This window comes from Phyllopteryx taeniolatus, chromosome 14 (genome assembly GCF_024500385.1).
Source record: "Phyllopteryx taeniolatus isolate TA_2022b chromosome 14, UOR_Ptae_1.2, whole genome shotgun sequence".
NCBI lineage: Eukaryota > Metazoa > Chordata > Actinopteri > Syngnathiformes > Syngnathidae > Phyllopteryx > Phyllopteryx taeniolatus.
The window spans coordinates 3,447,466-3,453,608 of NC_084515.1; positions in this window are offsets into that span (position 1 = coordinate 3,447,466).

Genomic DNA, 6,143 nt, shown 5'->3' on the forward strand with positions numbered 1-6,143 from the left:
AAATCTCATTGGGGTACAAGATGGGGCCAGCGAGGGTTGATTGTTTTCATAGAACATTTCACTCACGTACTACTGTCAGTTCATGCTGACAGTTTTAATCACAAAAAAGTGAGTTGAGTTTTTGTTTTTTTTAACTTCCCCTTTAAGAGAATTTGTTGATGTCTGTGTTTGTGGCAAATGCGTTGTCATGTGACAGCCTGAAAACCACCAGCTTCAGGCATTTAAGAATTCTCTGTCTAAAATAAAAAATAATAACATACAGGTAAGGTGTAATTGTTCACTCGTTAGCATTAGTTAATTGAACATTCTTTGTTAGCTATTTAGTTTTGATCATATAGGACATTTCGACAGCTGCCCAGTATTTAGTTTTTCTTTTCAGTATGAGCACAATGCAAGTTAATAAAAGAGCTAAATATCATACAAAAATGTTTAATGCGTTTTCCTCCTCCGCATTGTATCAAATTATAAAAACAGGCATTGACAGTTTTTGTTTGTTTGTTTTGTTTTACTTTTAGGCTGATGTAAAGGAGTTGAATCCTTACTTTTTCTTTACTTCTTAAGTAGGCCTACAGAGCGCGAGTGCTTTTGCCACCTCTGGAGGTCCAATAAGAAGCAAAAGGCAAAACATCTGCTATGGACCAGAAATATGCAAATTGGGGCTGGTTGCTGAATACACTGGAGTGCTGCTTACGAGGGGGTTCGCAGTCGAGGGAGATGTGTGTGTTTCAACACCCACACATCTCCCTCTAACAAAACTTGAAAAATTGGGCAAGTGTATGAATAATTTTGGGCTCAACTATATCTGCTTTATGTCTACTCGCAAAGAAAGGCCTGCACGATCTAATGAGATCCAATACAAGACCAATAGTCTGCCTTGGGTGGACACAGTCATCCCTCGCCATTTCGCTGTTCACTTTTTGTGGTGTCAAAGTACTGTAATGTAAATTGTATGTATCTAGTTTTATATCGCTGATTTTTCACTATATCGCGGGATTTTGCGATTATCATATTTCCCAACAGATGAGTGTTACTGCAGACTCACGTAGCAATAAGCACAGGCCAGGAGAAAATAGTGCGTAAAGGTCAGAGAATGTCCAAAGTTTGGGATCATTTGGGATAGACACAGCCGCCCGTGCACTTTCAATCACTTTATTAAACAAACGGTTAACAAATAAACATGTAACAAGCACATTCATACACTAGCTGCAGGGCCACAATGAAGCCGAGTAACTCAACACGCAAATTGGCTAACGGCTTAACCAATTAACAGCCAGCCAACTCTTCACTTTCATTTGCTGACCCCCACGTCACTTACCCATCCTTTTAAAGCCACAGTCACAGATTACGAGAGTGTAGAATGTGAGGATGGCAACCCCAAGTGGACACAAATAATACCTGCATATCACATGAATATTTTATATTGGTATTATGCATACATCTTTATAAACAATAACAATAAATATGTGTTCACGATGTTTATTTATTGAATATTGAATATAATTTTGCCAAATGTGGAGGGTTGTGGAACATAATCGAGGGACGACTGTAAAGGATCAAAATACTGAGTTCACTAACATTTTTAGAGCAGTATTAATAAACCTTCATTAATTTATTTTCCGAGCCGCTTATCGGATGATTGTAGATTGCAGCGATGTGGAACTATTCTAAATCACAATGATCATTTTCTTATTTTTTAATCATTCGTCATCTGTAAAATCTGACTTTTTGTCTACTTACAAGCTTTCTTTTTAACACTCATTGGCAAGATCACACCCTCCTGTATCATCACTCTCTGCTCACCATGCATACCACTACCTGCACTCTCCGTTCTAGCAGTTTTATTGACCTCTTTATTCCCAGTCAACACTTCTTTTGGGCGATCTATCAATTTTCTGCCCCAAATGACTAGAACACTCTGCAACAAATAAGAAAACTCATCATCTTTTAAAAAGTAAGTGATTTTTTTAATTTGCTTTTATTTTTGCTTTGTTTTACTCTGCTGTCAGCATTGCAAATGTGAACCTGTTCTTAATTGCCTTACCAGGTGAAATAAAGGCTCAAATAGATAAATAAATCACATAAACAAACATGCCCAGTGCTTTGGTTTTCCTCAGATTTTTTAGGCTAAAACTGCATAGCTACTCTTCACTAATAAGCAATTTTACGAAATGTCTCAGTAAAGCAAAATCTCACATCACGACTGATTATGTGGCCAGTAGTAACACTCATTGTTAGATATTTCATTTTTACACGCGTGGTTTGGAAACACATGGAACCTTCGTGTAAAACATGAGGAGGAACACTCATTTAAGATTAATGGCAGAATTGCAGCTGCACAAGCACAACATGCTCGCGCGTTGTTTATCCTCCGCATAGACTCAGTGTGGGCAGCTGGGCTGACTCCATAATTCACGAGTAGTTTACAGTTCGCGGCTTTTTGGAGATATTCAGTCAGCCCCTTCTTGTCGGCTTAACACTAACGCCCCACAGAGCTACTTTCCTCGGCCTCTATCCATGGCTTCTTGTCTTGCTCTTTTAAAATACGGGCTTTAAACCCCCTGAGAGCCAAGAACTGACTTGCCATCTGGAGCCAGATGGGATGAGTCTCCAGTTGCAGCAATTCCCTTTATTTTCCACACGTGTCGAAACGACAACTAAGGCACAAAACCTGCCCAAACTCACAGAATTGCAGTTCAGTCAACACCTTATTTATTTATTTATTGGTACCTTTTGCTCTGGTTCTAAAAGTCAGAGATGACATCTAAAGACACAGTGTGGATGAACTTCTGTTTTCAGAATCTTGCAGGTTTGATTGGTTTTGTTGTCCTGTATTTGTGTTTTTAACAACAAGCTTGGTTGGTGTGTTTATAGGTTGGTAGCATGGTATACTAGTGCAGTGATTCTGAAATATGAAGAATGAAAATATCCAATTTCACTCAATTGGTCCAGAAATTCTGTTTTATTTACGACAAAAATTGTATCTTTGTTTGTCTGTCTATGCCAGCAACGTACAATATAGTGACAGGGAGAATAATTACATTATCTTCCACTAAATGGCAGAAGGTACAATTAACCTGTGTATCCACCTGTTGCAATTTATACAACACAATTATAGCTTTTATGTTCCTCCAGAAGAAATTGTCATACGGGGGCACTGGTTGGAAAACTAACAGCAAAAAAAAACAGTCACTAAAGCTTTGAACAAGTCCGAATAGTTTCTGAAAGGAAGTTGAGGGAATAAAAGTCAGTCTAACAACCCACTGACTATGAAAATGACAGACAAACAAAAGAATAATACCAATGAAAAACATTCCATCCATCCATCCATCCATCCATTTTCTACCGCTTATCCGAGGTCAGGTCGTGGGGGCAGTAGCTTTAGCAGGGATGCCCAGACTTCCCTCTCCCCAGCCACTTCATCCAGCTCTTCCGGGGGGATGCCGAGGCGTTCCCAGGCCAGCTGAAGGACATAGTCTCTCCATTGTGTCCTGGGTCGTCCCCGGGGTCGACATGCCCGGAACACCTCACTGGGATGTCTGGGAGGCATCTGAATCAGATGCCCCAGCCACCTCATCTGGCTCCTCTCGATGTGAAGGAGCAGCGCCTCTACTCTGAGCCCCTCCCAGATGACCGAGCTTCTCACCCTATCTCTAAGGGAGAGCCCGAACACCCTGCGGAGGAAACTCATTTCGGCCGCTTGTATCCGGGATCTTGTTCTTTTGGTCACGACCCACAGCTCGTGACCATAGGTGAGGGTAGGAACGTAGATCGACCGGTAAATCGAGAGCTTCGCCTTTCGGCTTAGCGCCTTCTTTACCACAACGGACCGATCACTGCAGACGCTGCACCTGGTAAAACCAGTCTTCCATAAAGTAACTCAAAACGATACATAAAAAGTGTAAAAGTGTCAGTATCTTAACAGAAAGTAACTTTGGAAAAAATGTAAAGTCACCTTGTAGAATATTACTTGAGTAAAAGTCGTAGCCGTCATTTGCTGCATTTAAGTACTGTATCAAAGGTAATTTTGTGAAATTAAATGTACTCAAGAATTAGAAGTGAAAGTATTTTTTAAAAAGCGAGTGGATACAATTTTATGTTTTCATTTATTTAGATTTTGGAGCACGGTGAACGACTGGTTAGCAGATCTGCCTCACATTTCTGAGGACCGGGGTTCAAATCCTGGCCCCGCCTGTGTGGAGTTTGCATGTTCTCCCCGTTCCTGCGTGGGTTTTCTCTGGGTACTCCGGTTTCCTCCCACATTCCAAAAACATGCATGGTAGGTTGATTGAAAACTCTAAATTGGCCGTAGGTGTGAATGTGAGTGCGAATGGTTGTTTGTTTCTATGTGCCCTGCGATTGGCTGGCAACAAGTTCAGGGTGTACCCTGGCTCTTGCCCGAAGATAGCTGGGATAGGCTCCAGGGCGCCCGCGACCCTAGTGAGGATAAGCAGTACAGAAAATGGATGGATGGATGGATGGATTTATTTAAATTTGATTGTCTTTTTATTTAATTTATTTCAGTGGAGTAATTAAAGCTTAGTGCTATTAAGCGAAGTTAGCTAGCATGCGTTTGTGTGGTCATCACATTAACCGTGGGCTGTAGCAAGCTAGCAAACAAGATGGCGAAAAGTGCTACTTACTGTATGTCTCAATATCTAACATAGAACTTGAAAAAAAGTATATATATATATATATATACTTTTAACCCATTAACATGCCTCCCAATACGGTATATGTTAGAACATTGAGATTATTTAAGGACTCTGCCAGAGATTACTTCAAGCAAGTTTTGTAAATTTAGTCAGAAAAAAAAAAGTTATTCTCACAGGACCCTCCAGGAAAACACATCAACAAACAGGCTGTGCCAAGAAAACATATTTCTTGCATATACAAATCAGAGTAGTCGAGCCTCTGGTGTCTGCTTGTTCCCATGTCCTTATTTACCTGCTCTTAATGACTGACGGGGCAACTGTACGAGAAGGACAGTGTGTTCTTTTTCTCCGTTTGAGTACGGCTGGCTAAAGGGAGCTGTCAATCATGTCCCCCAACAGTGTGGGCTGACCCAACCCTGCTGGGAACTGAACTGTAGTTAATTAGTGCACAAAGCTGGGGGGACAAAAGAGAGTTGGAGGGCGGAGGGGATCAGGGTGGTAGAATTGCTAAAGCCAAAAGGATGGGGGTGGGGGGGCGTGGGATAAAAGAAGCAGGAGAGGGAGATGACGATGTGGGGGATCTTAAATTTAGGATATTTTGTGTGAGTGCGTGTGTGTGTTTGTGTGTGGGTGGAGGTGGGTTCGGGAAGAGGGGAGGATTCTGGTGGGGAGGAATGGTGGGACTGAAAAAACAGTGGGGAGTACAGACTGATGAATTGGTGGTTGTGAAGGGGAGCCTTGTGCTTCAGCTTTTAGAGCTACACCCACTTACCCACATGTCCACACACTGTACTGTACTGTATTATACTATACTATACTATACTATACTATACTATACTATACTATTTGTGGCGGATAGGAGCCAAGCCCTGTCTTGAATATAAAAAATCAACGAATTGACACGTGTAGATGTCAATAGATGCCACAAAATGTTGTTTCATCCAAATGAAGCTCCTCAACTCACTTCAACATAGTTCATTGGCATCATGATGCTGTATAATAGCGGTAAAGCACTACTTGGTCTAAATTAAGCTCCTCAACTAAATTCAACATACCGTAATTTCTCGTGTATAATGTGCAACCATTTATAATACGCACCCCCAAAGTTGACCTCAAAATTCTGGAAAACCCTTCTACCTATGTATAATGCATTTTTACAACGCATGATTTTGCTTCTGCCCATATGATCAAAACATGAAGTATTATCTGTATTTTGTTAGTTTTTTCCCCCAAAGAATTATTCTGAAGTTAAGCACTTGGTTTGAACACTTAATCCTTTTTTAAATTTACTTGCTCTTATTTTAAAATTCACAGCCCTACTTTTATTTAGTAAATTAGAAAACACACAGTTTTGCTCATATGTTTGATTACCCAGGCAGAATTTGTAAGATGGGTACAATTCTTTAAAGAAAACATGAAGGACCAGGCGAAACACATTAAATTTTATTTTAATGGGATTCAAATTAGACTGTCAAGCATTTCAGAAAAGCA